Below are 11633 nucleotides of genomic sequence, written 5' to 3'. Positions count from 1 at the left end.
GTTAGCCAGGATGGTCTCGATCTCCTGACCTCGTGATCCGCCCGTCTCGGCTGGGATTACAGGCTTGAGCCACCGCGCCCGGCCCATTTCAGTATTGTTAACAAGGCAGAGAACAGGGTGGGCATGGTGGCTCACACCTGTAATCCCAGCACTTTGGGAGACCGAGGCAGGTGGGTCACTTGAAGTCAGGAGTTGGAGACCAGCCTGGCCAGCATGGTGAAATCCTGTCTCTACTAAAAATAGAAAAATTAGCTGGATGTGGTGGTGTACACCTGTAGTCCCAGCTACTCAGGAAGCTGAGGCAGGAGAATCGCTTGAACCCAGGAGACAGAGGGTGCAGTGAGCCAAGATTACGCCACTGCACTCCAGCCTGGGCGACAGAGCAAGATTTCATTTCAAACATAAATAATAAATAAATAAATAAATAAATAAATAAATAAATAAATAAATAAAGAGTTTGCCCTGCATGCCCCAGTTGGACATTCCTGTTACACAAATTTGACTGCAGGATCCCCCCGATTCCATTGTTCACAATACTCTGCAGAAGCTCACGCTGAAGCTACTCTGCATCACCCCCTGCAAGCACATAGTACACCTTTCTTCAGCCCAAAATAAGGAAACAGCAAACTCTGAACCCAAGTGCACCGGGGGCAATTGCATTACAACCTGAAGTCCAAAGATGGAAACGAGCCTGTTCTGCACTGATTGTTGTGGCGCTGAATCATTTTCTCAAAATACCAGGAGTTTTATGTTTTCTAATAGATACTGGCTCTTTTCCTTTTCTCTCCCAGTGCATCATCTCTTTCATTGCCTCTGTAGGGAGCTGTTGATCAATGATGCTTGGCAATTTAAAGGTATTTTCAGATCAGCTTTCAATAAAGGCTCTTAAAGAGCCTTTATTGAAATAATAAATAAAGGTGGACAGATCAGTACTGAATACACAGAAAGCCATGCCTTGCTCTTGTGGATGATGTCTGCTTCAAGGAAAGAAGGCAAGGTCACTGAGCATCTGTGGAAGTCTGGGGGTGATGGGGAAGCTATGACAGCCCTTCATCAAGGAGAGGGAGGTGGCATCCTACTGCCAGCAAGTTTTGGGTGCTGCAGGGAGTTTCCTAATACAGGTAACCTTGCCTAGCAGGGCTGGGTCACTTTGCCTGGTGCAGAGGCAGCCTGGGGATGCACTGGATCCTGAAATTCCTCACTGTGTTTTTGGAGGATATAAGCCAAGTTTCTTTACAAGAACCTAACCTTTACCTTCTTACTTGTTTCTCTCTATATATTCACTTTCCTTTTCCTCTACCCATTTCTACCAAAGGAAGCAACCCACCCTTGTATTCATCAATGACTCTATTCTCTGCTATGCTATATATACCAAGTTTCACCTGTAAGCTTTTATCATTGAAGTGTTCAGTAAAGTGCAGAATACAAAAACTCCAGTCAATGGGTAAAGCAGGACCTCACTGCATTATTGGCCCAAGGCTCCATTGCATGAAATCTTCCTTATCTACTCTGGGCTGCAGTGATTCCTCTCTCATAGACGTCATGACTCTCATGGCTGATGGGGGCCACTCATGTGGCTCCTACTGAATGGCTTTAAGCCTCTCAGCATCATTCTGACACTGCCCCTTACCCCTTGATAAATCAGGTCTCTGAGATCTTTTGAGGATAATGACAGTCTCCTAGTGCTCAATTTGTAGGGCTGGGCCTGAGATCCAAGCCTGGGTAGCCAGTAAACACTCTCAGCCACCATGAAACTGCATCAAGAAACATCTACTGAATGCAGCAGAATACAGCATTAGGTGCTGATGATGCCTCCTGAAAAACAAACCTCATGGCTGACAGATCAACTGTGGAAGGAAACTCTCATGCCTCTGGCATATTTTATTCATGCAGTCTCACTCATTCATTCCTGTAACCAGCACTGGGCCACAGAACTGACACCTGCAATCACATGCCCTGTGAAACAGAGCTGAGTCTGACCACATTATCAGCTTCATCCAAACCTGGGCACTCTGTAAGCTACCTCAGTCTTTGCAGTAACTGTTCGGAGTTGGTACTGTTTTTCTTTCACATATAAAGACAAACACTGGAGACATCAGGTCAAGGTTCATGTGATAAGAGGATGAAACAAAATGTCAACCATAGGCTATGTGACTCCGATATTCCACTTTTTACCTTACACTTCAAGACCCACAGGAATAGGAACCAAAATCCTTGAATTCCCTGCATGGACAGACTCCACTGCCAGCTGGCTGTCCAGCTAGACTACCAGCAGCTCTGAACAGCAGTCAGCCTGGGTGCAACTCAGGCAACTAGTAAACTATGGTGTGCAGTGCTCACTCTAACCCAAGGTGGGAAGGTGCCCCTGATTTCTGTCTCATCTGGGTTTTTAATGTTGAGTGCATAGTTTGGCTGCATAACTTTATCTCTCTAAATTGACTATGCTCTCCAATGCAAATTTCATTTCTACACTGTGTGGACAACGGTATTCACATTCAACTAAAGCTTATTGAAACAAGAAGATGAAACAGCAAAGACGGACCAAGGGTGGGAAGGCTGAGACTAATGCAAAGAGAGCTGAAAGTTGTCTGCTGGAAGGAATTTCTTGTGCAGATACACAATGACAAATGTGCAGCACAAAGTTATACAGGGGTACTATTACTTTGAACATCTTTCATCAGTTTGGGTCCTCTTTTGGATAGGGCAGGTTGTCATGACTGGCAATTAGGCACTTTATGATCATAAAGACCTAGGGGAGGTACTGTTATCAGAAGTTCTCTTATCTGCTGAAATCTTTACTAGTTGCACTTCTTAGAATGTATCTCTATATGGGTTCTAAATCAGTGATTTTTTCAGTCCATTTGCTTATAAGACTTTCTTACTGATTTCTGGCCTTGTGATCTCATGAAGGCAAGCAGGCAAGCTGGATGGAGAAAATGTCAGGAGCAGGCAGGATGGCTGAGTTCTGTCCTTGCTCTACGGCTGGGTGCCTGCTCCACATTGCCTCATTTGGCCGCGTCTGCATTTTCTCCTCTGCAGTGCGGGGATAAAAAGTACCTCAAGGTGCTGATGAGGCACACACAAGGCACAACAGCCACTCCCTGACACAGTCAATCAAGAGAGAAGACCACAGCAAATAGAAATGTCACTTTCCCAGGTTTCCTTGTTGGTACAATGAGGATGTCAAATGAAATGGCCACTAGGATATTTTCTGGTTCTAATATTCATTTTGGGACAGGATAATGCCTGCCACGTTCTGGATGTTTGTTTCCCTTTCAGATTTGTATGTGTGAGACAAATCCCCAGAGTCATGGTATTAAGAGGTGGGGCCTTCAGGAAGTGATTAAGTCATGAGGGCTCCAGTCTCATGAATGGGATCAGTGTCCCTATAGAAGAGGTTTGGGCAAGCTCCTCTGTCCCTTCCACCATGTGAAGACACAGAAGGAGCCATCCATGAGGAAAAGGACCTCACCAGAAAGCAAATACTTAGCACCTTGATCATGGATGCCTCCAGAACAGTGGGCAATACATTTCTGTTGTATATAAATTACCCAGTCTAAGGTGTTGGTTACAGCCCATACAAACTAAGACAATGCCCCAGGATGAGGTAATAGAGGAAGGCTGACCACTTCCTCTTAGACTTGATTCATCAGCATCTTAGGCTATGATTGCTGGGGCCAACTGCCAGGGTGCTATGGAAGGCACTTGGAAGCACAGCACCTCCACGGAAGATGCTTCTCTTCCAGGGCCAGCCCTGCCTGCACTCCTGCCAGCATCTCACCCCCTCCAACTTGGAGTACAGAATTAACAAACACATTAATTTGCCATCTGTCAGAGTGTTGAGACTTTTGTGGCTTGTGCCCCCTCACCTTTCCTGCAACAATTAACACATCTCTTCTGCCCAACAAGACATCCACAGGAACAAAGATGAGAATATCAGCGACAAACAAAGCACCCAGGACTGCCCCAGCAGCAGGTGCAGAAGTAGTTAAAGGGCAGGAGGATATTTAAAGGGCAGGAAAATAAAGAGCTTGGTAGTACCTCAATGAAAGATAAGTGTGACAGTGATGGGTTGGGTTTCTTAGTGTCATCTATAGGCTAGGCTGGAGACATTTCTGAAGCCAGCAGCCTTGCCACCCACGTGGAAGGCATATTCTGATGAATCTCTTCTCAGCAAGGTTTCTCAACCACAGCATGGCTGACTTTTAGGCAGGATCATTCTTTGCTGTGTGCACACAGTCCCATACATTATAGGATGTTGAGAAGCACCCCTGGCCTCTACCCACAAGAAGCCAGTAGCATCCACTCCCATTGTGACAACCAAAAATATTTCCATCAACCCCACCATGGTGAGGGAGGTGACATCTAAAAGGCCACTACTCCCAGCTCTACTCTCCTCACATTTCAGCTTGATTCTAGGTTGTTGCTACTGAAAAGTAAGCCACTCTTCCCATGCAATTGTGCACAAACCTTAGAGTAACAGAGGAAAATCAGAGGAGGTAAGATTATTCCCAAAGAGAAAAAAAGAGCATAATCAAAATAAACTGAGAAAGGCTTAAAATAAGAACCACAGAAAGGATGGAAAGATCCTTCACATAAAGCCCTGTCCATTTGGAATGAAACATGCAATAGTCTCACAAGAGAGGAAATGGTCTTTACAAAATTTGTCTCATCTAACGAGGTAACAAAAATAGATTTAAAACAAACCAAGTACAAGCTTTATTTCTTGCAATGATGACACTGCTCAATCATACCCCTCAGAAATGACATCACAAACCGTTTCAGTTGAATAGTGTGCCACCATACCCAGTTAATTTTGGTTTGATTCATCAGCAAAATCTGCTAAATTACCCATCACTACTTTTTACAAATACTGCTTATTTGGCAGAGAAAAGCAGACATCTAGTTCTCAGGCAGCTGTGTCGCTGGTTTTCCATCTTCACCTGGAAACAAATTTCCATCTTAGCTTTAAAACAAATACTAAGGGCACCAATTTGTGGCATTAAATCTGGAATTTTCATTAAGTCTTTAACAGATACATGTAATTGGAGTCTTGACACGTAATCACAGCCAGTGAGCACTGTATGCTATTCCTAAATTGTCTACATTATGGGTTTGCAAACGGAGGCCCACAGGCTAAGTCTGGCCCAGTGACTATGTAAATAAAATTTTACTGAGATACCGCCACATCCATGAGTTGATGGTTTTCTATGGCTGTTTTCACACTACATGGGGGGAGTTAAGTAGCTGCAACGAGACCACATGGCCCACTAAGGTGAGGAAAAGTGTGCTGATCTGCTTTTATACACAGTCGACTGTCTATATCCATATCTGCATATCCAATTGTTCCACATACACTGATTCAACCAACCATACATAAAAACAAAAATTAGAAAAAAACAGAAACAATACAATGATAATAATACAAATAAAAAACCAATGCAATATAACAAATGCAGCATTTACATTGTGTTAGGTATTGTAAGTTATGTAGAGCTAATTTAAACTTAACAGGAGGATGTACCTTTGGTATTAGTTTCAGTTGAAGATAAAAATAGTTATCTGTTAACTACTATGCCATATTATATCAAGGACTTGAGTATCTATGGATTTTGATATTAAAGGGGGTGCAGGAACCCATCCCCCGTGAATACCCAGGAATGACTGTACACAAATAGTAGCAGTAAACAAATGTCATGGCCTCCCAGATGCCCTGCCTCTGTCCTCTCCATATCTCTGCTATCTGCCTTTCTTTTCTCTTTGCTTCCCATCTGGTCCTGGGCCCTTACTGTCACCAAGCCCTTTGTTCATCTCTTCTCTTCTGATATGCCTGACAATAACGGCAATAAAAATGACAGCTGGTGTCTAATGAGTGCATTCTCAGCATCAGGCATGTGAACTTCGCATGTGCTGCCCAATGCAACACAAACCTACTGCAGTAACTTTTCTGATCACCATGAACTGCCTACTGCTCTCCTTTTCCAAAGCAGTTGAGGGTCCACAGGCCTGGGAGAGCTTTCTCACCTTAGTATGGCCCATTCTAAAGGCATGCCAACTCTCACCATGCTTCAAGCATATGCCTGCCTTCCCATGAGATTTCTTCCCAAGAAATTTCATTTTGACTTCTAGGTCTGGACCAGTAATTCTCAAGTGAGGCTGGTTTTGTCCCCAAAGGGAAGACATCTGGCAACATCTGGACGAGTGGATGTCTATGTGCTACAAACATCTGGTAGGTACAGGCCAAGAATATGGTTAAACATCCTACCATCCACAGGCTGTCTACAATATCAAAAAAAGATCCAGCCCCACATTTCGAAGTGCAAGGGTAGGAAACTCTGCTTTAGAATCCCCTTGTCACCCCCTGCCCACCTTGCTAGTGATTATGGCTGCAGCCAGCACTCCCTCCTTCACAGCAGCCTTCCTTGTGCTCTTGATAGATGTGACTGTCCTCTTCTCCCAGCTCCCCTAGTGCTCCTCACCATCCTTGTGTCTTACCATGGTACCATGTGCTACATCCCATGTTTCCCATGTGTTTCCTGGCTTCTGAGAAGGCTGACCCCCTTTGAAGGCAAGGAATCCATTTAAGTGACTTTATAACACACAGTGACCTTCCTCACTACAGCAGCTGGTGCTCAAGATGAATGTGCTGAAAAGACCTATGATGAATTGCTCAGACAAACTGGTGAGCCGATGTCAATGAAGGGTGATAAGAAATTGAATAAAACTGAGTCCTCAATAATTTCAGAATAAATGACTCCCCCATAACCATCCTTTCTATGCACACACTCCCCATCCCTACACTGGACTCCTGGCAGCCACTGATCTGGTGTCCACCTGTATTATTTTCAGCACCTTAAGCATGTCCTACAGATGGAATCATACAGCATACAATCTTCTGACACGGCTTGTTCTTTTTTTCTTTTTTCTTAGTATTATACTTTATGTTCTGGGGTACATGTACAACCAGTGCAGTTTTGTTACATAGGTATCCACCTGTTACATAGGTGCCATGGTGGTTTGTTGCACTCATCAAGCTGTCATCTACATTAGGTATTTCTCTTAATGCTATCACTCCCCTATCCCCCAACCTCCAACAGACCCTGGTGTGGGATGTTCCCCTCCCTGTGTCCATGTGCTCTCATTGTTCAACTCCCACTTAGGAGTGAGAACATGGGGTGTTTGGTTTTCTGTTCTTGTGTTAGTTTGCTGAAAATGACGGTTTCCAGTATCATTCATGTCCCTGCAAAGGACATGAACCTTTTTTTATGGCTGCATAGTATTCCGTGGTTTATATGTGCTACATTTTCTTAATCCCATCCTTATCACGTGATGGGCCGATTGGGTTGGGCAAGTCTTGCTAATGTGAACAGTGCCCAATAAACATACATGTGCTATGAGTGTGTGTCTTAATAGGCAAGCATGATTTATAACCTGGTATATGCCCAGTAATGGGAAATGTGGTCAAAATGGATTTCCCAGTCTAGATCAGAACTTGGAGTAATCACCTACACCTTATCTTCCACAAGGTAACAAATTTTTACACTCCCACAACAGTATAAAAAGCATACTCCCCGATTCCCCTCTACACGTCCTCTCCAAAACGCCACTGTTGTTCCTGACTTTTTAATGATCCCATTGCTAACAGGTGTGAGAAATGTTATCTCATTGCTATTTTTGAAATTGCATTTTCTCCTAATGAACCAATTGAATAAATTACGCTCTTTTTTCATATTTACAATAATGTCTGTTTATATCCTTAACCTACTTTTTGATTTTTTTTTTCTTGTAAATTTGTTTAAGTTCTTTGTAGATTCTAGATACTAGCCCTTTGTCAAATAGGTAGATTGCAAAAATTTTCTACCATTTTGTAGGATGCCTGTTCACTCTGATGGTAGTTTCTTTTGCTATGCAGAAGCTCTTCAGTCTAATTAGATCCTATTTGTCTATTTGGGCTTTTGTTGCCATTGCTTTTGGTGTTTTAGTCATGACGTCTTTGCTCACACCTATATCCTGAATGATATTGCCTAAGTTTTTTTCTAGGGTTTTTTTTTTATCATTTTAGGTCTTATGTTTAAGTCTTTAATCCATCTTATGTTAATTTTTGTATAAGATGTAAGGAAGCGATCAGTTTCAGCTTTCTGCCTATGGCTAGCCAGGTTTTCCAACACCACTTTATTAAATAGTGAATCTTTTCCCCATTGCTTGTTTTTGTCAGGTGTGTCGAAAATCAAATGGTTGTAGACGTGTGGTGTTATTTCTGAGGACTCTGTTCTGTTCCACTGGTCTATATCTTTGTTTTGGTACCAGTACCATTCTGTTTTGGTTACTGTAGCCTTGTAGTGTATTTTGAACTCAGGTAGTGTGATGCCTTCAGCTTTGTTCTTTTTGCTTAGGATTGTCTTGGCAATGTGGGATATTTTGGTTCCATATGAGATTTAAAGTAGTTTTTTCCAATTCTGTGGAGAAAGTCAACACTAGCTTGATAGGGATCACACTGAATCTATAAATTACTTTGGGCATTATGGCCATTTTCATGATATTGATTCTTCTTATCCATGAGCATGGAATGTTTCTCCAGTTGTTTGTGTCCTCTCTTATTTCCTTGAGCACTGGTTTGTAGTTCTCCTTGAAGAGGTCCTTCACATCCCTTGTAANGAATAGAAGTGGTGAGAGAGGGCATCCTTATCTCATGCCAGTTTTCAAAGGGAATGCTTCCAGTTTTTGCCCATTCAATATGATATTTGTTGAGGGTTTGTCATAAATAGCTCCTTTTATTTTGAGATACATTTCATCAATACCTAGTTTATTGAGAGTTTTTAGCATGAAGGGTGTTGAATTCTTGTCAGAGGTCTTTTCTGCATCTATTGAGATAATCATGTGTTTTTTGTCATTGGTTCTGTTTATGTGATTAATTATGTTTACTGATTTGCATGCGTTGAACCAGCCTTACATCCCAGGGATGATGGCAATTTGATTGTGGTGGATAAGCTTTTTGATATACTGCTGGATTTTTTGTCAGTATTTTATTGAGGATTTTTGCATCAATGTTCATCAGGATACTGGCCTGAAATTTTCTTTTTTTATTGTGTCTCTGCCAGGCTTTGGTATCAGGATGATGCTGGCCTCATAAAATGAGTTAGGGAGGATTCTCTCTTTTTCTATTGATTGGAATAGTTTCTAAAGGAATGGTACTAGCTCCTCCTTGTGCCTCTGGTAGAATTCGGCTGTGAATCTGTCTGGTCCTGGACTTTTTTTGGTAGGTAGGCTATTAATTATTCCCTCAATTTCGGAGCCTGTTATTGTTCTATTCAGGGACTCGACCTCTTCTTGGTTTAGTCTTGGGAGGGTGTATGTGTTCACAAATGTATCCATTTCTTCTAGATTTTCTAGCTGATTTGCAGAGAGGTGTTTATAGTATTCTCTGATGGTAGTCTGTATTTCTGTGGGATTGGTGGTGATATCCTCTTTATCATTTTTTATTGTTTCTATTTGATTCTTCTGTCTTTTCTTCTTTATTAGTCTGGCTAGTGATCTACCTGTTTTGTTGATCTTTTCAAAAACCAGTTCCTGGATTCACTGATTTTTTGAAGGGTGTTTTGTGTCTCTATTTCTGTCAGTTCTGCTCTGACTTTAGATATTTCTTGTCGTCTGCTAGCTTTTGTTTGCTCTTGCTTTCCCAGTTCTTTAAATTGTGATACTAGAGTGTCGATTTTTGATCTTTCCTGCTTTCTCTTATTGGCATTTAGTGCTATAAATTTCTCTCTATGCACTTCCTTAAATTTGTCCCAGAGATTCTGGTATGTTGTCAGACAGATTGTTCTACTTAGCACATTCCTTTAGAGGTTTCTTTAGTTTGTTGCACCTATTCACAGCTCCTTCCTTTTCACAGCTGAGCAGTGCTCCATGGAACAGAGACAACACAGCTTGCTTCACCTAAACCCAATGAGGGATAATGGGCTTTTTTCCAGAATATTGCTATTATGACTAAAGCCACATTTTTTGCTTAATTTTTTTTAATAACCAAATTTTGTCCAACACCAATGTAGCTAACAAATAACACTATCTGTGAAAGGGACTTGCCCCAAACACTGAACAGAACTATGAAAAAGCCCTTATCATGTGATAATTACTGGGAATTCACCCTAATTATAATTTCCTCTAAGTTATATTAAAATGTAATAATATTACTCGGGTTCCCTCTTCCTTCTGAGACTAATTTTCTAAACTTAATGCATCTACACATGAACCTGTTGCCCAAAACTGTGGTAAAAATATACATTTATTTTGTAGTGACAAGGTCTCACTGTTGCCTAGGCTACAGTATACTGGCATGACCCCCATTCACTGCAGGCTTGAACTCCTGGGCTCAAGCGATTCTCTCACCTCAGCCTCCCAAAGTGCTGGGATTACAGATGTGAGCCTCCATGCCTGGCTAATTTTTGAAATTTTGTTTGTGGAGACAGAGTGTTGCTATGTTGCCCAAGCTTGCTTGAAATTCTGGCCTCCAGTGATCCTCCCACCTTGGCCTCCATCTTAACCATTTTTAAGTGCACAGTTTAGAGACATTAGGTGCATTCACACTGTTGTGCAACTTTCGCCAGCAAACGTGTCGAGAATTTTATTAATTTTGCAAAACTGAATCTGTACCCTTAAATATGAACTCCATGCCCTCTGCTTCTTCCCATCCCCCAGCAACTACCCTTCCACTGTCTGTCTTTTTGGACTAGACTCCTCAAGGTATCCGTTACAAGTGGAATCCTATGGTATTTGCCATTTGTGACTGGCTAATTTCACGTGGCATAATGTCTTTGAGGGTCATCCATGCTGTAGCCTGTGTCAGAATTTCCTTCCTTTTCAAAGTTCAGTCATGATATACCACTGAATGGATGCATACATTCTTTTGATGGAATTTCCTTTGTCAGTGGATATCTGGGTTGTTTCTGCTGAGGTTTTTTAAAGCACACTGTACTACTCCCCTAAAGTGTGAGGTCAGTCTTGGAAGGAGGGGGCATGTCTTTCTGTTTAGCTGACCCTGACACCACCATCCTCACAACAGCAGCTTACAGATGCGACAGGAGGAGACTGGCACAGAACACAGCTTGGTCTCCACTCGGGCAGAAACTCCAAAACAATGAAATGTCAGGCCAGCAGGAGGTCACAAGAACCACCCACTCAACTAACAGCCCTCTGTTCAGAAGCCTAGGATATGAAGGGCACAGGAACACAGGGACACCCAGCAAAGTGCTTCGCCTTCACCTTACCTCACTCTAACCAAGACCTGCACCAGTTGGGAAGTTGCTGGGTCATCTGCCACATACTCCTTATGGAGAGCCCAACCTCACTGCATGTTGAGTTGAAAGAACACATTCCTCCCTATATCACAGCCTTGAGCCCGACACATCACATCCCCCCATATGCCTCCACTTCCTGGGCCCGACACAAACACATTCCTCCATATATCTCAAAGAAAACAACACCTGGAGAATCTCTGATAAGGTTACAACCGTTTGTAAAAGCGCAGGAACCAATAAGAAAGCTGCTAAAAGTATAACTTAATACATTAACCAATTGTAATGCTGTAACCAGAAGAATTCCCTTGTAACCTTACATATCCTGTTTTCATCAGGCTATAA

The 11633-nt window shown here is 42.4% G+C and overlaps 1 long non-coding RNA gene across 1 annotated transcript in view; it reads right to left on the bottom strand.

Moving 5' to 3' along the window:
- The window catches only part of LOC108520419 (uncharacterized), a 15635-nt gene that overhangs the window by 575 nt on the left and 3427 nt on the right, over positions 1–11633 (bottom strand). The window lies entirely within an intron of this gene.

This window comes from Rhinopithecus bieti, unplaced genomic scaffold, assembly GCF_001698545.2.
Source record: "Rhinopithecus bieti isolate Rb0 unplaced genomic scaffold, ASM169854v2 scaffold_52176, whole genome shotgun sequence".
Taxonomy (NCBI): domain Eukaryota; kingdom Metazoa; phylum Chordata; class Mammalia; order Primates; family Cercopithecidae; genus Rhinopithecus; species Rhinopithecus bieti.
Note: the sequence above shows the minus strand (reverse complement) of the source record. Positions and strands in the feature narration are given on the sequence as shown.